Source organism: Tamandua tetradactyla, chromosome X (assembly GCF_023851605.1).
Source record: "Tamandua tetradactyla isolate mTamTet1 chromosome X, mTamTet1.pri, whole genome shotgun sequence".
NCBI lineage: Eukaryota > Metazoa > Chordata > Mammalia > Pilosa > Myrmecophagidae > Tamandua > Tamandua tetradactyla.
The window spans coordinates 121,489,309-121,516,007 of record NC_135353.1 but is presented as its reverse complement, the minus strand read 5'-3'; the positions used below and the strand labels follow the sequence as shown (position 1 = coordinate 121,516,007).

At 40.8% G+C, this 26,699-nt stretch overlaps 2 pseudogenes; both read right to left on the bottom strand.

Annotated features, from left to right (window-relative positions):
- Positions 1 to 1,674: 1,674 nt before the first annotated feature.
- On the bottom strand, positions 1,675 to 2,944 carry LOC143672058 (beta-1,3-galactosyl-O-glycosyl-glycoprotein beta-1,6-N-acetylglucosaminyltransferase-like; annotated as a pseudogene).
- Positions 2,945 to 9,569: 6,625 nt separating this feature from the next.
- LOC143670689 (mortality factor 4-like protein 1 pseudogene) lies at positions 9,570 to 10,518 on the bottom strand (annotated as a pseudogene).
- Positions 10,519 to 26,699: the final 16,181 nt, after the last annotated feature.

Sequence of the window (26,699 nt, the reverse complement as noted above, 5' to 3'; positions counted from 1 at the left end):
AAGGTGAGACAGAACTTGGAGTTTAGACCTAAATATATTGATTGCCTGCTAAAATTTAAAAAAAAATTAATTAGTACGCAGAGGATTTAGCAAGACCTAGAGTTGAAACAATGCACTATTCAAAATGTCCAAGATATAACTTAAAATTATTGTACTTAAAAAACCAGGAAAATGTGGCTAATTCTCAAGGAAGAAGAGAATCCACAGATACCAACACAAGATGACTAAGATGTTAAAATTCTCAGAGAATTTAAAGAAGCTATGCCAACCATGTTCCATGGAGTAAAGGTAGACAAGCTTGAAATCAATGACAAGATAGAAGTTCCCAGCAGAGAGACAGAAATTATTTTAAAAAAAAGAACCGGTTTGAAATTTTAGAACTGAAAAATATAACAACTGAAAATAGAAAGTTTTTTTTTTAAATAAAACTCACACCCTGGGATCCCCAAGTAGTTCAAACCTTTGATCAGTACTGATGTTGTATTTATTTAAAATGTTTATATTTTGTTCATCGTGGATTTTTTGCATTAATTTTTAAAATATTGCATTAAAATATTATTTATCTTGATTACTAAATTTTTGGCACCCACCCCCTTAAATTTTGCACTCAAGGTGAGTGCCTCACTTGCCTGATCCTAATCGTAGCCCTGACTCACATCCCATCCCCCAACCACCTCAGAGACCTCACGTCCTGGATCACAGATCCCCAGTGGTTCATAGACACCAAAAGCTCAGAGATCCCACCTCCTGGGATTTAGGGTTGCAAGATTTAGCAAATAAGAAAACAGAATACTTGGTTAAATTTGAATTACTTCTAATTGCCTATGTGTTTGTTCAGTGCAATAAAGAGGAAAAATAGCACAGGGCATACACTAAAAAAATTACTTGCTGTGTATCTAAAATAAATTGTGAGTATCTTAATTACCTACCTCTTCCTTTGATTATATTTCCCTTATGATTTGGCTCTCCTTAACAGTTCCTTGTTTTGCAGCATTTGGCTATAAAATTCCTTTAGTTACAGTGTATGTTGTAACATAGGGACATTGTAACAGGACTTGACAGTGGTTACATCCAACTTATTTTGTTCTTTTATCTGTTCAACAAACATTAATGACAAAACATGTTCAACAGTAATTAGCATTATGGGCCAGTATATTGAATACATACTAATATAACGTAAATAACCCTGAGAACTGTTCTTCAATTTTGATTTGTTGAAGCACATAATGCCATCTTTCTTTTTTTTTTTTTTGATACTTTTTTTTTTGATTGGTTGTTGTTATAAGTTTATTTAAATCATGAAAATTACCAGATTTAAAGCTCTCAAATAATTTTGGCACGGGTCATATCTTTTCCTTTTGTTAAGTCCCTGAGCTTTTTTTGACAGATTTTTGCATTGTACCTCTCACCCAGCTACTCGGTCCAACTTTCCCTACAATACCTTGCTCCCTCCTCTGGCCTCTCTGCTACTCTAACCTCCCTTCCCCTTTACTTTAGTTGGACATTTAAGGCTATAACCTTTCTTACAGATGGTGCTCTGCAGAATACACGTAGCTGCGCCAACATAAAGACCCACTTGAGTCCTTGACCCCAAGAGCTCCCTGGATGCCCATTAACAAGGCAGAAGAGTAGGGCGGGACGTACTTCGTGCGTTCTACTTATTTCTAAAATTGCCTACAACGGTCCACGTCTGAATGCCTCCAGTGCTTTATGTCTCAGACGCTCATCCAAACACTGGATGGCAAAGGGGTCCACGTCGGTGTCAATCTTATTGGCAAAGAAGTGGTGATTGCGCAGCATCCAGTTCAAGTCACCCATCCCGAAAACGCACACGGAGCGCACGTGGACCCCGCTGCAGGGTGGGTAGCGGGCGCCCTTGGAAACGTCGCCTTCAAAGTAGTGCCACTTGACAAACCGAGCCACGGCATGCATGTCAGACATATCGTACTTTGGGCTCAAGGATCCTCTGAATAGTGGCCCAGAGATATTCATCTGGGCTGTATGTGTCTTTTGCCCATTCTAGAAACTTCTGAATTTTTTCATTCTCTGGCACGTACCCCACATATTTTCTACTGACTGCAAAATAGGCACTGCCAGGGAAAAAAATGGGTGTTTCAAGAGAAGGGCGTACTTTGTCTGTCCCTGTGTTGGTTAGTTTCCCGTCAATGACTTCATAATGCTTTTTCCACCGATCCTCTTTTTTGGACGGCATCTTCTCAGTTTCTAAGTTGTTTTCGCCCATTAATGATTTGAGCTTCCTGACAATTTCCAGGTTGGTTTTAATAGGAAAATCCATACTACAAAGATTGATCAAGTACTTCCAGTCTGCACTCAGGCTGGAGATTCATGCAGTTGAGGTCTGCCTGAACCCGACTCTGCCAAGCAGAAACCACGCTCTCCAACTGACTGGTCACAAAGACGTTACTGAAACAGGATGCAATGCCCATTACTGCAGCTGAAAAGGAATTGTCTGATTTTTTGTCCATGTGAATGCAATACAAATTCTGAGGCATGTAGATGGCCCTCAGGAGCCTGCCAAGCATTTCAATTTTGTGATGAACCACAATAGAGTAGGTGATTGGAAACTCCACTTCTTCTTTGCTAAGGGATTCTACAATATATTTGCGCCTCTTGATGAAAGAAGCACAATTGCAGGTCATGTTGATATAGTCATGGGTTGTCCACCGAGGGCGCTTTTTAAATGTCACAGTTAATATCTCAAACTTTACCTTTTTGATTTCATCTCTATCACCCTGTAAAACTTTGGTAGAATTAATATCACTACTTGTATCCTCTCCAATCAGCTCCAAATGTCCCACATTCATATATTCGGGCTTTTGATGAATTCTTAAAACCGAGAAGGTGACTAGAGAAAAATGAGAATCAAAAAGTAGTATTTGGTAGGATAAGAAAAGAGTCTTCTCCGCAGCAACTTCCTCAGCATTTCAAATAGTAATCAGGGCTTCTGCTTTGTTAAGGGGAGTCTTCTAGGCTTCAGGCACCATTCATTTTCCCTCTGTCATAGCTTTCAGAGTCGTCACTTTACATGTCAGAAGTATGAGGACATCTTGAATGGAGAACAGAACATGCAGCATTAAGGAACACCTGGGCCAGACAGCCTCTTGGGCCTGTTCAGAGCATCTTCTATGCAATCAGCTTTCTTAAATATACCAAGTATCCAACAATGGTGATATGCCCCAAGAGGCCTTTAAAAAATTTTCCACCTGGCGCACCCCTAAGCCCAGCCTGGATCTGCAGAGGCGACCTTGTCCACCATGGAAGATGGGAAGACGAGATCGTGCCTGTGATTTACGTTGCCCTGGAGGTGAAAGCCCTGGAGCAAGCATCTGGCCTCCATGGTATAGGAGGGTCCCCCGCTGCGCTCACTGCGTGGGGCCGCCCCACACCCTTTAATACAGTTTTACTGAGATACATTCACACACCATACAAACCATCTGAAGTGTACAATGACTGGGTCACAGTATCATCACGTAGCTGTGCACACATCTCCATGATCAATTCTGGAACATTTTCATCACTCTAGAAAGGAAATAAAAATAAAAAATAAAACCAAAATCCTCCCTTACCCCTTATCCCCCCCCACCACCACCATTGACTGGTGGTGTTGATGTGGCACATTTGTTAACCGTTAATGAAAGAATATTAAAATATTATTGTTAGCCATAGTCCACAGTTTGCAATAGGTACATTTTTCCCCATGTATCCATCTATTTTTTTTAAACACTTGTTCCCCCTATTATTTATTTATTTTTTGCATGGACAGGCACCAAGAATCAAACCTGGGTCTCTGGCATGGCAGGCGAGAGCTCTGCCTGCTGATATGGCTCTATTATTTCTTTATTTTTAACCCATTTTTTTTTACGCATCTGTCCATAAGGTAGATAAAAGGAGCATCAGACACAAGGTTTTCACAATCACATAGTTACTTTGGGAAAGCTACATCATTGTACAATCATCTTCAACAAACATGGCCACTAGAACACAGCTCCACAGTCTCAGGCACTTCCCTCCAGCCTCTCCAACGCACCCCAGACTAAAAAAGGTGATGGTGGACTTATACACAGAAGGTCGGGTTTAACAAATGAGTATAAGTGCTGAATCAATATGCTGATATTTCCTTTAGTCTCCAGTACTTTAGAGCAGCTATAAATAAAAATCTAAAATTATGGAATTGTAACCCATACCAAACTCTGAAATCTGTTCTACAACTAATTGTTGCAATGTACTTTGAAGTCTATTGCTTTTATGTATATATATTATTTAAAGAGAAGGAAGAGTATAACAAAGAAGTTAGGATTTAACAACTGAGTATGACTGCTGAATCATTATATTGATATTTCTGTTGGTCTCCAGTGTCTTGGAGCAGCTAGAAGAAAAAACAGAAAATTGTGGAACTGTAACCCATACCAAACTTTAAGATCTGGTTAAATGTACTTGGAAATTTATTGCTTGTTTGTATATATGTTATATTTCACAATAAAAAATGTTAAAAGAGATTATGTATCTGAAACTCTCCCCCCCCCAAAAAAAGAGAGCCAATGAGTTTTTTAGTGTGAGAGAATTGAAGAATACAGAATGCCAGCAAAAATTGTTTATTTCTCAGTTCCAAGAGTACAAATGCTGGTGTAAGAGAACAATTTCATGACAACTACTTCAGTATCGATAGAAAGGACATCAAAGGCTGTCTGAACAGCATCATGCAGAATATGGGCAGTACAGCCCACACGTTTCATAGAATTATTCATGCATTTAATAATAATTAAATTATTATTAAGAGGTGCATTGTGTGCGCCTCTATTCAAACATCGACCAAATTTTGTAGTTACATTATCTCCATGAAAAGCAGTATACTTTTTCTCATTAACTCCCAACTCAAGAGAATCTCTGCAGAAACTTCCTATTGTTTCTGAGGTCTCAACTCGAAGAATTTCACTAGCAATAACCTAATAAGCAAGCTTTTGACTAGGAAAATATTGCACATAGAAAATTGTTTTTCTGCATTGTGATCATGTGCATCCATGTTAAGCCGTAAAAAAATGAAGACTTTAGATCTTTGGTAATCTCTGTAAGAGTAAGTGGAGCTATTGCATTTTTTTATCATTGCAGTAGATTTCATTCTAGCACTTAAAAACTTTGCTTGAAATATGTTCAAACAGCCATTGAGGCTAAAAGACTAATGATGATATACAGTTTGGACGTCTATTACAGCTTCTCTTCTGATTAATTTATCTTCTCTATCTGAATTTCTCTTTCAAAATGTTATTATTTTATCAGTTTCTTTGGTGCTAGTTAAGAAATTCACACATTTCTTATGCTTAGCTGTAATAGGCTGGTTTATATCAGACTTTCTGCCGTTTACTTAATGATATTGAATGAACATATTGCTCAAATGGCCATTCTGCTCAAAGATCTTAGAAAGGACTTTTTCCTTGTTGAGTATATGTCCCCTGTTCAGAAAATTCAAGTGAAATTTACACCTACCTTTCAGCATTTGGGGGGTTCAACCATACACAAATAAAAAACATACACAATAACAACAACCACAAAATTGAAAAGATTGAATCTGATAATCTCACAACCGCACAGTGTCTTTTACAAATTGAAACTCCTAACTAACCTTGAACCGTTGAAAGGATTGTGAATTTGTGAACAAACAAATTGTACTTGTTACCTGACGCAAAAAAAAAAAAAAAAAGGTGAATGTATTAGGGTTTTCTAGAGAAACAGAATCAGCAGGAGATATCTGTAAATGTAATGGTTGCTTCACTTAACCATGGGGTGTAGAGTTCAAGATCTGTAGGGCAGGCCATAAGCTGGCAACTCCAATGAAGGTCCTCAACGAACTCTCAGGAGAGGCTGGCTGGCTGAAACAGGAAGAGTGATTGTCTCTTCGGAATCCTCCTTAAAAGCATTCCTGTGATTAGATTAAGCATCATTCATTGCTGATGACACTCCCCTTAGCTGGTTGCAAATGCAGTCAGTGTGGATGCAGCCAATGTGATTATGATTTAAGTCCATGAAATGTCCTCATGGCACCGGACAGGTCAGCGCTTGCCCGACCAGACAAACAGGCATCACCACCTGACCAAGTTGACACATGAACCTGACCATGACAGTGAACTTCTGGTCTGCTTGTAAGGGAGAGCTGTACTTGTAAGGTGCAGACGTCTAGAACAAAGCCAGAACTGCTCTTATAGAACATTTTGGGAAGGCTGGTGTTCAGGGATTAAGGGACTTTCAGAAGTGAGGGTGTTTAAGGACTGAACCGACTTCAGGTATGTTCCTGCCGTCATTTGAGTAAGGCTGCTGTAGAACGGCTGGTTTTCAGAAAATGGTGGCTAAAGTAAAGCACTTGTTTATTGGATATTGTGTAGAATGTGATTTATTACTGATTGGTTGACTTCCAGAAGCATGGGAACTGGAGTGAGGCACTTGCTGATTGGCTGTTGTCTAGCAGGAGGTTTATCACTGGTTGGTTGACTTTCGGAAGCAAAATGGCAACTGGAGTGAAGCTCTAGCTGGTTGGCTGTTATCAAAAAGCATGGAGCTAGCACTGATTGGCTTTCAGGACTGTGTTAACTGAGTGATTGACTTGCAAAGGCTTGGAGCTGTCCTTGGTTCGCTAACTTTCTGAAATGTAGGGCAATAATTTCTGAGGAGAACTACAATGCAATTCTGACTAACCACCTGGGTTTAGGTCAGACTCCACAGGTTAATGGCACAATCCCCAAACCACCTGCACTTCAGACACAAGCCACAAATTTGGGGATTCCCAGAATATCCGCACTTCTGACCAACTGGTTACACATTCAGGGGGCTTGACCACCTCCTCAGGTTTGATAATTCACTAGAAGGACACAACACAGGAAACCGCTATACAATAGATTAGTTTTATGATAGCCTAAAGGATATGAATTAGACACATAGGGAGACATCTGGGAGGGTTCCCAAATGCAAAACTCCTGTGTTCCCTCCCCCTGGAGTCAGGACACATCACAGTCCCAGCACATCGATACATATTACCCAGGATGGAAAGGTGCTCCAGTTATAGTGTCCAGAGTTTTTATTGTTGTTTCATCATGTAGACATGATTGATTGAATCAAGGTCCACATGGTCGAACCCAATCTCCAGTCCCTTCCGTTTCCCAGATATCTGGCTGATATGCTGTGGCTCAAACCCTCAATCCCCCAACCATTTGTTTGGTCTTTCAGGTATGACCAATCTGCATCCCAAAATTATAGGTTTAGCTGGCCCCTCCCTGAGTCATCTGACTGATATAAACTATCAGAAGTGGTCCCATCATGAATATCAAAAGACAACTCCTATCGTGAGAAATTCCAAAGATTTAGGAGGTATCTCCCAAGAACCTGGGCAAAGACCAGCCAAGTTATTCACTGGGTAAGGCCATCTCTGATTGGCAACTAATCCAAACTTCTCTCTGATTATGGTGGTTTACTTGTTCATAACTTGGGACTTGGCCAAAGAACAGACTTTTCCTTTTTTTGAATATGAAAAGTAAGTACCTTTCATTTTAAGTCACTCCTTTTGGTCTTTCCTCAGCCAAACTTGCAGGAGAGACAATAATGGATTGTGGAGTTATGTTTTTCAGTAGTGTTACCATTTGAGTGATTTAAGACCTAATTACCATGGCAGAAAACCAGCTCCAATTGCCAAATTTTTGTAATGTATTGGAAAAAGCAGAATACGGAATATTTAGGGCACCCTGACAAGGTCAATACAAGATGCAGAACAAATTAAAGTTGGGTCATGTCCTGTGTCTACACGACTCCTGGCAACCCTATCTTGGATGACACACACACCACACACACACATTGTTTCATCTAATTCATAGAGTGCACTGCAGTATAAAGTGAGCACCAACAAAACTGCCTGCCAGGTCAAGAATTAGAGCAGGGAGATGTTGGGAAATATCCTCCATAAAGGGCCAGAGAGCAAATATTTTAGATTCTGTGAGCCATATGGTCTCTGTCACAACTAGTCAGCTATTGTCCATGAAAGCAGCCCTAGACAATAGTAAATGAATGGGGGTGGTTTTGTACCGATAAAATTTATTCATAGACTCTGACATTTGAATTTCAATACAATTTTCATGTGATACAAAATATAATTTTAAAATTTATTTTTCTAAGATTAAAAAAAATTTACAAGCTGTTCTTAGTCATGATGTACAGAAATAGGCAGCAGGTTAGATTTGGCCCATGATAGTTTTCCAGTTGCTGAGGACCACAGAAGCCCTCAACAAACCCTTCCCCCAGCTTATCTTCCTCTCTCCACCCCTACTCCTGAGAGAACCAACCCTCTGACTTTGGTGGCATCTTCTTGCTTTTCTTTATGTATATCTGTGAACCTAAAACACAGAGTTTCGTTTTGCCTGTTTTGAATTGTATATAAATGAAACCATACAGTATATATTTCTTATATCTTGCTTTTTCCTTTCAACAGTTTGTCTATGAGATGCATATATGTTGCGTGTAGCTGTAATCTGCTATGGTATTCCACTGTGAATGTATTCCACAATTTGTTTGTCCAGTCTTTTAGCGTGCAACAAGGAATGGAATTTCTGGATTAGAGAGGATACATACCTTCCAACTTACCTAAATCATTCCAAATGGTTTTCCAAAGTGGTTGCATCATATTGCACTTCCACCAGCAGTGTATAAAGAATTACCATTAAAATATATTTTTACCAATCTGATATTATGCGATGGTTCCTCATTGCGGTTTTTTCTTTTTTTGGAATTTAAAGAAAAAATTTATTGAAGATCTGAAAAACAATTCCTAAAAGACTGACTTTTCCAGAAAACTGTAGCTGCATAATGCATTGTGTCTATCATGTTAAAATGTGCATTAGACGCAAATACAAAAACCATGAGACGAGCCACCATTCTTCAACAATCTGAGCAAAGATAAAATGCCTAAGGAACAACATGGATGACTTGCAAAGGATGGGCTCTTTAGTATAAGCACGATAAAAAAAAAGAAAAGAAATTTAAAAAGAACACAAATGAGGGTGTTCAGTTATATACACTGAATTGAAACTTTGGCACTAATGAGAACATTTTGTCACATAGCATTAACACATATTATAAAAGTGCGTAGTATCAAAGGAATAGAACTACCAGCATTCAAAACAAGCTTTGTCAATTTGGCCATAAAACACTCTACAGCATGTCTCTCTGTTGTCCATCACTGAATACACTGGTAGCAACTTTTTTTTTTTGGCATGGGCAGGCACCAGGAATCGAACCCGGGTTTCCAGCATGGCGGGCGAGAACTTTACCTGCTGAGCCACCGTGGCCCGCCCACTGGTAGCAATTTTGAAATGAAAAACAAAAAAAAGAAGAAGAGAAAAGAAAAGTAAAAAGGAGCATAGCCCTTTTATTTTCCATTTAAAAGTAAACAGAAAACAAACATACATCAGTTCTGTTATATGCTAATATTTTCAAAGTGCATCATTTGTACAAAAGAAGGACTAGGAACAAAAATGTGTTAACAGAGATTCAAACGTGAGGGAGCGTCAGCAGTCTCACACAGCTTTCCAATGGTACTCAGAAGGAGCCACTTCATAATCAGTGGCACTAAATAAAGTCACAGAATTCTTTGCCAGATACTTCAGGAAATCATGAAGATAGTTCAGTAATGAAGCAAGGCTCTTATTATAGGCCAACATTGCTCCAATTTGTGCCAATCATCTCAGTAGGTGTGGCGCTCCACACACCTGGGACATGGGTACATCAGGGTGATCTGCAAGGATTTCAGCATTCTGTGGTCTCTAAGATTTGTAGAGTAGCTGAGTGCCCAACATTACACTGAAGTATTCTTTTATCCCTGCCACAACTTCATTAACAGCATATTCCTTATTATCGCTGTTTCCTCGAGATTTCTTGTAATTTGCATAATCCTCTAGAATGGAATCCACATTCTTCTTGGCAGGAAGATAAAAGAGCTGTTTTTGCCTGGTAATTAAGTCCCAGTCATCAACAAGCCATGGTTTTAGTTCTTCAGGAATCTTTACTTTAACTTCAACTCTGTTCCATGAATGTTTTCGTTTTCACCTGTGGGGTGTACTCGGGCCCCTTTCTTCCGAGGAGGCTGAGGTACTTCCACCATCTCCATCTCCAGGTGTTTTCTGTTTGTTCTTTTTTGTTTTCACTTCAACATTTTTCTGCTGCAGACTAGATGTCTTCTTTTCTGGGGCAGCCCCTCTCCGTTTTCCCTTCTGCATATTGCTGCAGATTGGTTTTTTGAAGTTCTCTCTGTTCCTGCAGATTGGTGTCCACGCATTTGAGTACTCTGCTTTCTGGAACCCATTCATCCCAGTTTTTATTCCAACCACTGTAATGTATAAAGTATTTCACTGGTTTGGCCTTTATGGCAACCTTTACACACTTTGCTTCATAAAGCAGAGGCCCATGAAAGCACAACACTCGCTCACCCTCCTGGAATTTCAGCTTCGGGTCCTGCTTCGGCGCCATTTATAAGTGATTAACCGCCTTCTCCTTCTCCCCTGACCCCGACTACCGCCCCCTACTCTCTACCCCACCCCACTCCCTCCTTGTGGTTTTGATTTGCTTTTTCCTAATGAATAATGAGGTTGAACAACTTTCACACATTTACTGGACATTTTGAGATCCTTTTCTCTAATGTGCTGTCCAAGTCTTTTGCCCGCTTGTCTACTGGCTGCAAAGGATTTTTTTTAAATGTAGTTAGTGGCCAACCTTTAAAAATGAAGAGATTTTCTACTAAAAATCAGATATCTGATTTCTATTCCGATGTTAGAAGACTTGGCCACCTCTACAACAGTGGGCTGGGTCTGAGTAGTGTATATTCCCCCTATACAGGACATGGAATCCCCAATGTCCACCCTCCGCCTCCCCATGTCCACTGCCAGTTTGGCTTCATTCATGCTTAGGCCAGGCCATGTAGGCATTTGAGTTTGGGACATGCTGGGGCAGCCACCCTGATTTGATCCCAGCTCTCTCTTCACCCTCCTCTGCCAACTAGACCAACAACAAACCTAGAAAGGACAGAGAAAAATGAAGACAAGTGCTTAGTGCTTCTCAAATGCCCTCTGGAGGGTCAGCACTAGCTCCCACATTCTTCATAACCAACGTGCTGGCTTCAGGCTATTATGTATCCCAGAAGGGCCATGTACTTGAATCCTCATTCAATATTGCTGGAAGGGATCTCTCTGATTGTTTCCATGGAGATGTGACCCACCCAATTGTGGGTGGTAACTTTTGATTAGATGGTTTCCATGCAGATGTATCTCCAGCCATTCAAGGTGGGGTTGCTTACTGGAGCCCTTTAAGAGAGAATCATTTTGGAAAAAGCTTTAGAGCCAACAGAGCTCTCACAGCCAGAGACCTTTGGAGATGAAGAAAGAAAATGCCCACAGGGAAGCCATTGGAGAAGCCTGGAGAGAAAGCTAGCAGATGTCACCTTGTACCTTTCCAGCTGAGCAAGAAACCCTGAACGTTATTGACCTTCTTGACTCAAGGTATCATTCCATGGATGCCTTAATTTGGACATTTTTATAGCTTTGCCTTAATTTGGACATTTTCATGGCCTTAGAACTGTAAACTTGCAATTTAATAAATTTCCCCTTTTTAGAAGTGGTTCCATTTCTGTGACACCCCTATATTATTATTTTTAAAAATTTTTTTGGGGGGGGTGCATGGTCCAGGAAACAAACTCATTTAATGTTTTTTTTTAATTGTGAAAAATAACATATATACAAAAAAGCAATATTCCAAGTACATTTCAACAAGTACTCATATAACAGATTTTAAAGTTTGGTATGGGTTACAGTTCCACAATTTTTAATTTTTTCTTCCAGCTGCTCCAAGACACTGGAGACCTAAAGAAATATCAATATATTGATTCAGCAGTCATATTCGTTTGTTAAATCCTATCTTCTCTATTCTACTCTGTACTTTCTTTTTATCTTTTTTTCTTGAAAAATAACGTATACACAAAAAAAGCAATAAATTTCAAAGCACATCACAACAATTAGTTATAGAACATATTTCAGAGTTTGGTATGGGTTACAATTCCACCATTTTAGGTCTTCACTTCTAGCTGCCCTAAGGTACTGGAGACTAAAAGAAATATCTATATAATGACTCAGCAGTCATACTCTTGTGTTAAACCCGACCTTCTCTGTATAACTCCACCATCACCTTTGATCTTTCTCCCTCTCCTTAGGGATATTTGGGCTATGGCCATTCTAACTTTTTCATGTTGGAAGGGGCTGTCAATAATATGGGGTAGGGGGATGGAACTAGCTGATGTTCTGGAGAGGTCGGGCCCTCTGCATTTCAGGACTTCTCTGGTCCAGGGAACCATCTGGAAGTCGTAGGCTTCTGGAAAATTATCCTAGTGCATTTGTAGAGTCTTATATATTGCCCTAGCTATTCTTTAGGCTTGGCAGGAATGGTTTTGTTTTGAGTCTGGCAAGTTATCATAGGTAGCAATGTCTATCTGAAGCTTGCATAAAAGTGACCTCCAGAGTATCTTGTCAACTCTATTTGAACTCTCTTAGCCACTGATACCTTATTTGTTACACTTCTTTCCCCATTTTGGTTAGGATGGCATTGTTGATCCTATGGTGCCAGGGCCAAACTCATCCTTGGGGGTTCATCTCCCACGCTGCCAGGGAGACCTTTGTTAGTTACGATCAGTTGTCAACTTGGCCAGGTGAAGGTACCTAGTACTGTTGCTGTGAACACGAGCCAATGGTATGTGAACCTCATCTGTTGCTGATTACATCTGCAGTCGTCTAACAGGTGTGCCTGCTGCAATGAATGATGTTTGATTTAATTGGCTGGTGCTTAAATGAAAGAGCTCAACGTAGCACAGATGAGCAGCTCAGCATACCTCATTTCAGCACTCGCAGCTCAGCCCAGGCCTTTGGAGATGCAGAAAGAAATCACCCCAGGGAAAGTTGTTGGAACCCAGAGGCCTGGAGAGAAGGCCAGCAGAGATCATCCTGTGCCTTCCCACATAAGAAAGAACCTCAGTTGAAAGTTAGCTGCCTTTCCTCTGAAGAACCATACGTTAACTAAGTAAATCCCCTTTTATTGAAAGCTAATTTGTCTCTGGTGTGTTGCATTCTGGCAGCTAGCAAACTAGAACAGAGTCTTTCACCCCTGGATGTTATGTCACACATAGGGGGGAGGGCAGTGGTTTCACTTGCAGAGTTGGGCTTAGAGAGAGTGAAGCCACATCTGAGCAACAACAGAGGTCCTTCAGAAGTAACCCTTAGGCATACCTATAGGTAGCTAAGCTTCTCTGTTACCTACATAAGCTTCACAAGAGCAAGCCTGGAATTCCCCACTAGGGTTGGCTGAATAATGACCCCCATAAGATATCCAAGTCCTAATGCCTGGGATTTGTGAATATCATTTTATATAGCAAAAAGGGATTTTCCAGAAGTGATTGAATTAACAAGCTTGAGATCCAGAGATTATCTGGGTTAGCCCTAGATGCAATCATATGTACCCTTGAGAAAAGGAGGTAGATGGAGATGTCACACAGACAGAAGAGGGGAAGGCAATGTGACATGGAGGCAGAGATTGAAGTGACATGACCAAGAAATGCTGGCAGCCGCCAGACGCTAGATGAGCAAGGAGGAATTTTTGCTTAGAGCCTCTGGAAGGAGCACAGCCTACGAACACCTTGATTTCAGCCCCAGTGAAATTTATTTCAGACTTCTGGCCTCCAGAACTGTGAGCAAATAAATTTTGTTACTTGTTTGTAGTAATTTATTACAGCAGCCACAGGAACTAATATACCCACCTTTAGCTGTGGATCCTCCTCATTAGTGCTCATAGAGCTCTCTCTGCTCCCCCTTTCTTTCTTTCTTTTTTTTTTCCAATGAAAAATACAACTTTAATGTCTACTTATGGAAGTCCAGGACCCATGACCATTTTGCCCAGAGGAGCAATCCATTACAAGGAATCACCATTTTGACATATTAGGCCAGCAGGTAAAGAAAACTTGGTTTAGAAGAGTATATATCAGGCCATCCACTTTATTGCAGCATTTGACAAAACAAGATCAGATACATTACTGATTAATGAACCCAAGGAGGGCTCTTTTATAAAAGTCATCATTCTTATTCAAAAATCAAGTGGAAATTCAGGAAATATAGTTTGTTAAACTCCCAAGTGCCTTAATGTTTTTTCATTAAGGTTAGCATGTTTGGGTGAGCACAAGAGCCTTCCGTATTAGCAAGGACTATTTTGCTTACAAGAACTTTGATAGGCTGCTGGTGGAAGCGTAAATTGATACAATTTAGTTTTCTACCTGCTAAAACAAATACCACACAATGGGTTAACTTAAAGAACGGGAATGTACTGGCTCACAGGTTTTTTTTAATTTTAATATTTTTATGGTAACTTAACATACAAACATTCTTGACATACAAACATTCCATACATAGTGTGCAATCAATGGCTCAAAATATCATCATATAGTTGTGTATTCATCACTATGATCATTTTTTTGAACATTTGTATCACTCCAGAAAAAGAAAGAAAAAAGAAAAAAAAAAGCTCATACATGCCAAACCCCTTTTCCTTCCCTCTCATTGACCACTAGTATTTCAATCTACTCAACTTATTTTAATCTTTCTTCCCTCTATTTTTTGTTTTTTTATCCATTTTATTTTCTCATCTGTCCATACCCTGGATAAAAGGAGCATCAGACACAAGGTTTCCACAATCACACAGTCACATTGTAAAAGTTATATCTTTATACAATTATCTTTGAGGATCAAGGCTACTATTTGTTGTGCTTTGCTTTGAAATTTATTGCTTTTTTGTAAATATGTTCTTTTTCACAAAAGAGAAAAAAAAGCTTATTGTGATGATAAAAGAATATTTATTCCTCCTATATTCTGGAGCAGCTAGAAGGAAAAATCTGAGATGATGATATGGTAGCCCATGACAAACTCTGGGATCTGTCCTATAACTACTTGTTGAAAACTGCTTTGAAAAATAGTGCTTTTTTATTTCTTTCTTTTGTATATATGTTATACTGTAAAATAAAAAAAAAAGAATCAAGGCTACTGGAACACAGTTCAACAGTTTCAGGTATTCCCTCCAGCTACTCCAATACACCACAAACTAAAAAGGGATATCTATATAATGCATAAGAGTAACCTCCAGGATAATCTCTTGACTGTTTGAAATCTCTCAGCCACTGAAACTTTATTTTATCTCATTTCCTTAATCCCTCTTTTGGTCAAGAAGCCTTCCTCAATCGCTTGTGCCAGGTCTCAGCTCATCCTAGGATTTCTGTCCCATGTTGTCAGGGAGATTTACACCTCTGGGAATCATGTCCCATGTAGGAGGGAGGGCAGTGAGTTCACCTGCTGAGTTGGCTTCAAGAGAGAGGCCACATCTGAGCAACAAAAGAGGTTCTCTGGGGGTGACCCTTAGGCATAATTTTAACTAGGCTTAGCCTATCCTTTGCAGGGGTAAGTTTCATAGGGGCAACCCCCAAGATCGAGGGATCAGCCTCTTGATTTGGTTGTCTCCACAGCTTGCGATAATATCAAAAATTCTCCAAATAGGGAAGTTGAATATTTCCTCCTTTCGCCCAAGTTGCCCAAGGGGACTTTGCAGATACTTCTTTATTCACTGCCCTAATTACTCTGGGATTTATCGGGGCATCACACTAACCTGGACAAACCAACACAATCTCATACCTTATTCAAGATTCCATGGTGTTCAACTAAACTGACCATGCAAGTTAAATTAGGAAATGCACTACCCAAAATATAAATTTTGTACCAAATAAACATCTCTCCCTTTGGTCTCACACAGAAGTTGAAGTTTTAAAATATGGGCCATATCATCCTATACCCAGTCTTCTGTATACCTTAGTCCTATCCAAATCAGCTTCCTTCATATCTCTAGTTGAAGTCTGATCACTTTTTCAACTTTTTTTTAACAGTTGCTTTAAGGGGTACTGCTGACTTTCATAGCGTCAGCGCTCTAATTCTGAGTCTCAGGTGTCACATAAATACCTGAAGTTGGAGAGATCAATTTGACACCTCTGGGTGGTAGATGATGCACGCCAACTAGAACCTGGGCTTTTCCCATTCAACACTCAGTGGGTCTTCTCTGCCATGAGATGGATTCCACATCCCAGTGTCCATGTCCAAATTAAAGCCACGGGGCACCAATGCATGGAACACCCTTTGCGATCTCTGGTACAGAAGAGGAAACCGAGACCCAGAGAGGACAAGGGAGTGAACCAAACCACACAGAAGCTCAGTGCAGAATTATGGCTAGAACTCAGTCATCTTGCCTTTTTGTCTGTGGTTCTTTGGCAGATGCTTTCCACTGCCTACCCTACAGTCTCCACCTCCATCCTTCTCCTCTCCACTAGTCTATCCTCACTCTCTTCACACGGTGGGTGGAGATCCCTGTTCTTACTGAGGATAAGTTCCTTCCCCAGACTAAGGGGGTGAATTTTGATTGCTCAAAACCAGTCATAGTGGGCGGGCCATGGTGGCTCAGCAAGCAAAGTTCTTGCCTGCCATGCCGGAGACCCGGGTTCGAGACCCTGGTCTGCCCATGCAAAAAAAAAAAAAAAAAAAGCCAATCTTGGTAATCTCACTCCCTCTAGTTAGTGATTCATATGGGGGCGGGCAGCGGTGTGGAATGGGCTTTAATGTGGTGTTGGTCAATAAGATATATGGCATAATCCCACATAAAAAGATAATGTCTTATTAGAGTAAAGCCTTTCTCCTGATCCTTTCTTCCTACATTGGATACAGACGTGAGGTCTGGAATGCAGCAGCCATTTTGGGACCATGAGGCAACAAACATGAGGACAAATGTTAGCATGCTTAAAGATGATAGAGGTGAAAGAGGGAAGGAAACTTTGACCTTGCTCACAACATCATTGAGCCTGAGACTATCAACCTCAAAATTTCCAGTAATGAGAGGAAATAAACTCCTCTTACTTGAAGGGATTCTTGTAGGGCTTTCAGTTACTTTCAACAGGAAGAACCCCTAATTGACGATGTCCTTTTCCACAAAATCTCCTAACTACCCTTTTGGGATGACCAGGCCAGGTTCTAGCACACCCATTTTATTGACAGGGAAACTGAGCTACAGTGGTTTAAAAGTCTAGGTGTTTTAAATGTCTTCTCCTAAGTCCTCACAAACTCCAGATCTAGTGGAAAGTCAGCCATTTTCTTTAGGGTGGAAATACATTCTCCAAACACTGTCCTAGCACATTGTATGGGCCTGGGTTTATAGAAACATCGAATTGCCCTGAAGGAAGCCGTGATTTGCAGAACCTCGTTGCCGCCCAACTGGAGAAGTGCTGGAGCTAGCAGTGGAGAATGAGAGAGCATGGTGGCTCTCAGTTCCTCAACAGAAAGTGCCTTCATTCTAAGTAGAAAAAAAAAGCCACTGTTGGAGACATTTGGTGAAATAAAAGCTATCTGAAAATCATCTATATAAGGTGTGGCTGGGTTCTATAGACTCCAGATGTTACCTGAAGCCTGTTATTAAAACCAAGCCAAGTGACAGAGCACCAGAGCCTCATTTCCCTCTGGTCTCACACCCACTGGCTGCCTTCTGTGAAGCCGGTGTCCTGCTTAGAAATGCAGACGTCCTCCCAGCTCCTATCGTTGCTCTGGCCCGAGCAAAGCCTGCCGTAAAGGAAGGGGTCATTCTGTCCTCAGAGGACCAGCTCCTAGAAGCTCAGAGGCCCTTCTAGAAGAATCATCCACTATCCAAGTTATGACCCTCTCAGCTCGCAGAGCCCTTCTTCACTCAGGATTCGATCCACACAATGGCACTGTGTATTAAGGAAGTAATTCTTGCTGCTGTATCAAACAGATCCCACTATGTCAATAATTCCACACAATAATAATAAAAGTTTATTTCTTGCTCTTGTCACAGACTAATGGAGGTTTTCCTGGTTGATGGGTGGGCTTCTATCTGGTGGCTAAGGATCCCAGGATCCTTGTACATTGTGACTTCACCCTCCGCTAGGACTCTAGACTCCCAAAAGATGGACAAAGAGCAAATAGGGAAAGCAGCTCTGTTTCTTAAGAACACATGTCCTTTTTTAAAAAAAACTTTTTTTTATTGTACAGTATAACATATATACAAAGTAAAGAAATGAAAAAGCAGTAATTTTCAAAGCACTCTTCAACAAGCGGTTACAGGACAGATGCCAGTGTTTGTCATGGGCTACCATATGATCCTCTCAGATTTTCCCTTCTAATTGCTCCAGAATATAGGAGGCTAGAGGGCTTGAATATTTTTTTTATCATCACAGTCGACTTTTATTCCTTCTTTTTTTGTGAAAAATAACATACATACAAAAAAGCTATAAATTTCAAAGTGCAGCACCACAATTAGTTGTAGAACATATTTCAGAATTTGACATGGGTTACAATTTTACAAATTTAGGATTTTACTTTTAGCTGCTCTAAAATACTGGAGACTAAAAGAGATATTCATTTAATGATTCAGCATTCATATTCGTTTGTTAAATCTTATCTTCTACGTATAATTCCACCATCATCTTTGATCTTTCCGTACCTCCCTTTGGGTTGTTTGGACTATGGCAATTTAAAATTTTTTTATATTGGAAGGGTCTGTCACTAATATGGGGTAGGGAGATGGAACCATCTGATGTTCTGCAGAGGCTGGGCTAGGTTTCAGGACTTATCTGGACCAGGGACCCATTTGGAGGTGGTAGGTTTCCGGAAAGTTACTCTAGTGCCTGGAGCCCTTGTGGAATCTTATATATTGCCCTAGGTGTTCTTTAGCATTGGCTGGAATGGTCCTGGTTGGGGGTTGGCAGGTTATGATAGGTAGCAAGGTCTACCTGAAGCTTGCTTAAAAGCAATCTCCAGAGTAGCCTCTCAATTCTATTTGAACTCTCTCTGCTACTGATACTTTATTAATTACAGTTCTTTCCCCCCTTTTGGTCAGGATGTAATTGTTGATCTCACTGTGCCAGGTCTGGATTCATCCCTGGGAGTCATCTCCTACATTGCCAGGGAGACTTTCACCCCTGGATGTCATGTCCCACGTAGGGGGGAGGGCAATGATTTCACTTGCAGAGTTGGGCTTAGAGAGACTGAGGCCCCATCTGAGCAACAATAGAGGTCCTCCAGAAGTAACTCTTAGGCATGCCTATAGGAAGTCTAAGCTTCTCCACTACCTACTTAAGCTTCACAAGAGTAAGCCTCATGATCGAGGGTATGGGCATTGATTTGGGTGTCCCTAAAGTTTGACACAGTATCAGGGGATTCCCTGATGGTAAGGCTTAATAGTAACATATTCTTTCTCCTATCCCTCAGGGGACTTTGCTAATACTTTGTGATTATCTGTTTAATATACTCTAGGATGTTTCCAGGCATTACAATAATCTATACAGGATTAAAGGACCTCTTTCTCATTCTGGCTTCCTGTGTTTCAATTCTCTGAATGAGCTATATGGATAGGTTGAATTAGATTATGCACTACAGAAAATTCCAGTTCCAGATCAAATAAACCTTTCTTCCATTGGTCTCAAACATAGACACTGTCTTCCCTACCTCTATGTTCTGAATTACTTTAACCCCCACCTGTTTGGCTTTGTTCTTATCTCTAAATATCAGGTTATATATATAAAACAGCCTCTCAAAATCCAGAAATAATAATCACCACTCCAGACTTAATGTGTCTGCTCTAAAAGCTTAAAATCTAGGCCCCTGTTTTCTTATAAACATTTTCTAAAGTTGACCACAACATTCTTGTTCTTTTGTTTCTGGCTTATTTTGTCTCACCAAATGTCCCACATGTTCATTCATATCGTTGCATGCCTCACGACTTTGTTCCTTTTTGTAGGAGTACGACCTTCATTCATAAGCATACACCATCGTTCACCAATCTCCTTCTCTGTCAGTACATCCTTCAGCCACCTGCATTCATCGGGCATCATGTAGAGGGCCCAAAGTCCACAGTCCATCAGCATTCTCAATTTTAGATAATTTCATTGTTCCCAAGAGACAGAAAACCAATAAACACACCTCACCAAATAGGAAATCTAAACCTCCTCTTAACTCTTGTCCCTCACCCCATTATTTACCTCTGCTGTGGTAGTGCTGACGGTTTCCTTTTGAACATAGCTCATAGCATGCATTAGCAGTTTTTCTCCTGTACCCTGGACTTAAACACTCTTTATACAAGAATCTTCTTTGACTCACTGGTTATTTCAGAGTGTGTTGTTTAATCTCCATATATTGTGAATGTTCTCATTTTTTGGTGGGTATTGAGATCCAGCTTCATACCATTGCGATCAGAGAAAGTGCTTTGAATAATTTCAATATTTTTATATTTATGAAGATCTGTTCTGTGTCCCAGCGTATGATCTATCCTGGAGAATGTTCCATGAGCACTAGAGAAGAATGTAGAACCTTGTGCTTTGGTGTGCAATGACCTATATATGTCTGTTATGTCTAATTCATTTATCAAATTATTTAACTTCTCCATTTCCTTGTTCCTCCATTTCCTTCTGTCTGGTTGTTCTATCTATAGAGGAGAGTGGTGTATTGAAGTCTGCTACTATTATTGTTGAAACATCTATCGCTCCCTTCAGTTTTGCCAATGCCTGTCTCATGTCTTTGGCGCTCCTTGATTGGGAGCATAAACATTTATGATTATTATATCTTCTGGGTGAATTGACCCTTTAATTAGTATATAGTGTCCTTCTTTGTCTCTTATAATGTCTTTACATTTAAAGTCTATTTTGCCCAATATTAGTATAGCTACTCCTGCTTTCTTTTGGTTACAACTTCCGTGGAAAATATTTTTCCATCCTTTCACTTTCAATCTATTTGTATCCTTGCATCTAAGATGAGTCTCTTGTAAAACACATGTAACTGGATTATGTTTCTTTTTTTTCTTTAATTTTTAAAAAATATTACAAGAAAGAAACACAAACATTCTTAACACATGATCATTCCATTCTGCATATATAATCAGTAATTCCCAACATCGTCACATAGTTACATATTCATCATCATGATCATTTCTTAGAACATTTGCATCAATTCAGAAAAAGAAATAAAAAGACAACAGAAAAATAAAACAAAAACAGAAAAAAAATTATACATACCATACCCCTTACCCCTCCCTTTCATTGATCACTAGCATTACAATCTAAATTTATTTTAACATTTGGTCCCCTTATTATTTATTTTTATTCCATAGTTCTACTCATCTGTTGACAAGGTAGATAGAAGGAACATCAGACACAAGGTTTTCACAATCACACAGTCACATTGTGAAAGCTATATCATTATTCAATCATCCTCAAGAAGCATGGCTATTGGAACACAGCTCTACATTTTCAGGCAGTTCCCTCCAGCCTCTCCATTACATCTTGACTAACAAGGTGATATCTACTTAATGTGTAAGAATAACCGCCAGGATAACCTCTCGACTCTGTTTGGGATCTCTCAGCCATCGACACTTTGTCTCATTTCACTCTTCCCCCTTTTGGTTGAGAAAGTTTTCTCAATCCCTTGATGCTGAGTCCCAGCTCATTCTAGGATTTCTGTCCCACATTGCCAGGAAGGTCCACACCCCTGGGAGTCATGTCCCATGTAGACAGGGGAAGGCTGGTGAGTTTGCTTGTTGTGTTGGCTGGAGAGAGAGGCCACATCTGAGCAACAAAAGAGGTTCTCTTGGGGGTGACTGTTAGGCATAATTTTAAGTAGGCTTGACCTATCCTTTCTGGGGTTAAGTTTCATATGAACAAACCCCAAGACTGGGGGCTCAGCCTATAGCTTTGGTTGTCCCCACTGCTTGTGAGAATATCAATAATTCAACTTGGGGAATTTGAATTTTTCTCATCCTTCCCCGAAGGGGACTTTGCAAATACTTTTCCACTCATTGATCGAATCACTGTGGAATTCATCGGGGCATCACTCTGGACAAACCAACAAAATTTCATGTCCTACCCAAGGTTCCATGTACTTATGTTGTTCAACCAACTATCTACATAAGTTATATTAGGAGATGCACTAGTCAAAATATAAATTTTGTACCAAATAAACATTTTTTTATTTAGTCTCACACATAAGTCGAAATTTTTAAATATTAATTACCATCTATTTTCAGCACCCTGCAGTAATGACATTCCTTTGTTCTTCCTCATGCAAAAACATTTTTTAAATTTGTACATTTAATCACTATCATTATACACTCTAGGTATTCCTAGATTATGCCATCTCAATCTTTATTGTCTATCTTTCTTTGTGATTTCATTTATGCCCCCAGCCCTCCTTCCTCTATCATTCTCACATTCAGGTTCATTCAATGTTTTAACATAACTGTATTGCAGTTAGGTAGGATTGTGCTGTCCATTTCTGAGTTTTTATATTCAGTCCTGGATTATGTTTCTTAATCCACTCTGCCAATCTGTATCTTTTAATTGGTAAATTTAGTCCATTAACATTCAAAGTTATTACTGAAAAGGCATTTCTTGATTCCACCATCTTATCTTTTTTACTTTTTCAGATCTATATATCCATTTCCCTCTCTCTCTTTGTATCCTTTAAATTATCCCTAGCGGCACTCTTCAATTCTGTGCCCTCCTCCAGGTCTTCGTCTCCTGTCTTTTTTTCAGCTGGCAGAACTCCTTTTAGTATTTCTTGTAGGGCTGGTCTCTGGTTGACCAATTCTTTCAGGGCTTCTTTGTCTGTGAAAACTTTAATCTCTCCTTCAATTTTGAAGGACAATTTGGCTGGGTATAGAATTTTTTGCTGGATCTTGAGTATATCATAGCACAGCCTTCTCCCCTCTAGGGTGCTAGTTGAGTAGTCTGAACTCAATCTTATTTGATTTCCCTTGTATGTAGTAGATTGTTTTTCTCTTGCCCCTTTCAGGATTTTCTGCTTCTCTTCAACATTTGGCAGACTGATTAGTATGTGTCTTGGGTAAGGCCTATTTGGATTTTTTCTGTTTGGAGTTCGTTGGGCATCTTTGACTTGCATATTTATGTCCTTTAGGAGGGTTGGGAAGTTTTTCCCTATTATATCCTCAACTACTCTTCCTAGCCTTTTACTCCTCCCTTCTCCTTCAGGGACACCAATGATTCTTATATTTGCATGTTTTGTTTTGTCTATCATTTCCCTCAGATCCAATTCAATTTTTTCCGTCTTTTTGCCATTTTCTGTTTTGAGTCTTTAATATCCTGTCCTCTATATCACTTATTCTTTCTTCCGTCTCTTCAAATCTGGTGTTGTGTGCCTCTAGGGTGTTTTTCATTTGGTCAACAGAGCCTTTAATCTCTGTGATATCTACTGTTTTTCTATTTATTCTTTCAAATTCCTCTTTATGCTCTTCTACTGTCTTATTGATCTCCTTTATGTCATTTGCTATCCCAGTTATTTATTAAGTAGAGTTGTATGAACATCTTTGATTGGTTGTTACAATGTCTGTGTCTCCTCTGGTGTTTTAATTTGGTCACTAGGCAGGGCCATATCTGTCTGCATTGTGATATGCTTAGTGATCTTCTGCTGTCTTCGTGGCATGTGAATATCTTGATTGATTTACTTTAGAAGTTGATTTCTTTCAGTAGACTAAGGCCTTGTGTTTGCAGGATGGTTGTACAGCAGGGATCAGAGCATGGGGTGGAGCACTCAGTATGGTGATTCGTTTCAGGGCAGATATGGGCACAGGTTGGGGATGTTATGCTGATGCTTGTGAACATGGGCACCCAGTGGCCAGGGAAGAAGATGTAGCTGTGTGGGTGCACTGGTCTGGGGGTGTGTGACCCTGGTGTGCACTGGTCTAAGGCATGGGCCCTTTGTGTGCATGCATAGAGCTGTGCCAACACGTTGGCATTACGCCTTTGTGGACTGAGGGCTGATGTGACCCAGCTGTGCAAGTCAGCACTTTCTCAGAGCTGGGAAGTGAGGCTGAGTGCTGTGCACATGTGTGGTTCTAGGAGTGCTGTAAAGTGTGGTTCCCAGAGTGAATGATGTGATTGGGGACCTGTGCACATGTATGGGCTTGGGAGTGCTGTAAATGAATGTACAGAGTTCAGGGGAGGCAGGGTGAGGCTGTGAGACACTATGGGGGGTGGGCAGGGTAGCCTGGGTATGGAGATTAGTGCCCACAGCCTTTAGGCATTGGCAACAGCCTGCAGGGAACAGGGAGGGGGAGGTAGTGCTGGGGTGGGGTGCAGGAGAGGTGGGTTGGGCTGTACTTGGTGAGGGGGCAGGTATGTGCACTGAGGACTGGTGGGGTGGGGGCCTCTGGAGCACAGGGAATGGGAACGGATGACGGGGTTTGGGTGCATGGGGTGTGGGGTGCATCACCAGTGATGGCGCTGTGCTGATGAGGGTAACGCGCCTAAGGAACATGGCCTGGCTTACTTCCTAGTCCCGGCCTCCCATCCGTGCACTCCTGTGTTCTCCATGGCTCTGTGCCTCTGTGCCAGGCTCCAGCTTTCTGCCTGTCAGTTCCTCGGCCTCTGCAACAAGGGCTGCCACATGTGGTGCAGAAGGCTCTCCCAGGTCAGCAGCACTCCCAAAGCATCACTTCAGTCGTCCTCCTGTCCCTTCTCTAACTTTTCCATGGAGCAAGGCAAAGCTCAAGCTAGTCTATTGGCCATCTTCCTGCAAGTCCCACCACATGGGGACACACATCTTTTTAACTTGAGTTCCTCAAGTTAGGCCATATGGTCCCACTCAGGTGCAAGGAGGGTGGGAAATTTAATTTCTGGCTGGGCAGCTGCTTTGCAAGATCTCAACATAAGGGCAACCAAAACACAAACTTTGTGGACAATCAGCCATCAGTGTGACTCCCTATCAGGTGGGTGTTATCCCCATTTTACTGAACAGGATCCAGGAACCTGAGACTCAGTACAGAGAAGTCACTTACTCAAGGTCACAAGACTAGATCCATGATTACAAACCAGGTGTGCACTCTCCCAGCTGTTGCCCTGTACCACACTGACTACCAAGCTCATTGCTTTGAATATTTTTCATTTGTACACCAACATTCATTGCAACATTATTCATAATACCCCAAATGTGGAAGTAACTTAAGTGTCCATCAACAGATGAATGGATAAACAAAATGTATATCCATACAATAGAATATTATTCACACACAAAAAGGAAGTAAGGCTGGCACATGCTTCGACATTGATAAACCTTGAAGAGATCACATTGAGTGAGATAAGACAGAAACAAAAGGGCAAATATTGCATGACTTCTCATATAAAATACTTAGAATAAGTAAATTCATAGAGAAAAAAGCAAAATAGGGGGTAGGGTGTAGGAGAAAAGGAGAGTTATTGCTAAATGAGTATGAGTTCTGGTTTTGGATGATGAAAATAGCCTGGAAATAGGTGGTGGTAAAAGTTACACAGTATTGTCAATATACCTAATGTCACAGAATTGTCCACTTAAAATGGTTAAAATGATTTTTATGCTATGTCTATTTTATCACAATTAAAAATAAATTCAAAAATTTTAGAAAGATAGACCTTGAAGAAAATAACGTTTGGAATAGATGTCATAAAAAATACAAGGGAGTTGGCAATAAAAAGAAAGGAAGGGAGGAAGGAAGGAAGGGGAAGGGAAGGGAAGGAAGAAAGGAGGGAGGGAGGGAGGGAAGGAGGGAAGGAGGAAATGAAGCAAATTATTGGCTTTTATAGATGAAGGAACTAGGCTCTGTGGAGTGTCTGGTCTGAAGGAAAAGAGAAGCTCCCTCTGCAACTCCAAAGGGAGTTGCTCTTTCCGTGGGTTGCCCCAGTGATAGCTTTCTTTAACCCCAGGCCTGTCCTCGCCAGCTCTGTGCATTAGCCAGCTGAAGGACCAGGGCTGGTCCAGCCCCCTTGCTCTTCCAGGCACAAAGCCCCAATTTAAATGCATTATAAGTGAGCAGCAACCAATGATAGGGACATGATGCCCTCTTTACTGTGGGAGTTGTATAAAGTAACAGCAGATATTGAGGCTTCCTGGGGATTTACTGCTTCCAAAACCACTCCCAATGGCAACAGTCTTTACATCCACCTGTTTTGCCCATGTGTGAGGGCTTCCAAGGTGGCTAAGTGGCAGATTGATTCTCTCTGTGCTTATGGAAACCTGGTTGCCCAGGCTACACGTGGGCTGATCTGGGATGGGGGTGAGGGAGAGAGGCGGGGCGGGGAGGGGGGAGACTGTTTCATTGACCTGTTGAGTTTTGTTGGAAATACTAAGAATCAGAGAGGATCATATGGTAGCCCATGACAAACTCTGGGACCTGTCCTGTAACCGCTTGTTGAAGAGTTCTTTGAAAACTATTGCTTTTTTATTTCTTTGCTTTGTATATATGTTATGCTGTAGCAGGCAGGCCTTGTCCTCTTTCTGGTTTAGCTGTGCTCTCTGTGGAAAATCCCCAAACCCCCTCTCCTTGCAGGCAAGCGAGATAAGGCACATTTCCTGGGATAGAAACCCCCTCCCCTAGCCTTCAGGAACTGGTGAAGATCCATGTAGGCAAAAGAAGACATTCCTGGGGTGGGGGACCCTCAAAGGTTCAGCTCTGGGCCATTCTCAACTTAAATCAGCCAATTGTTTACCTTGTCTTTAACATGTCATACAGTCTATAAAAGCTAAGGTTGCCTTTTGTTC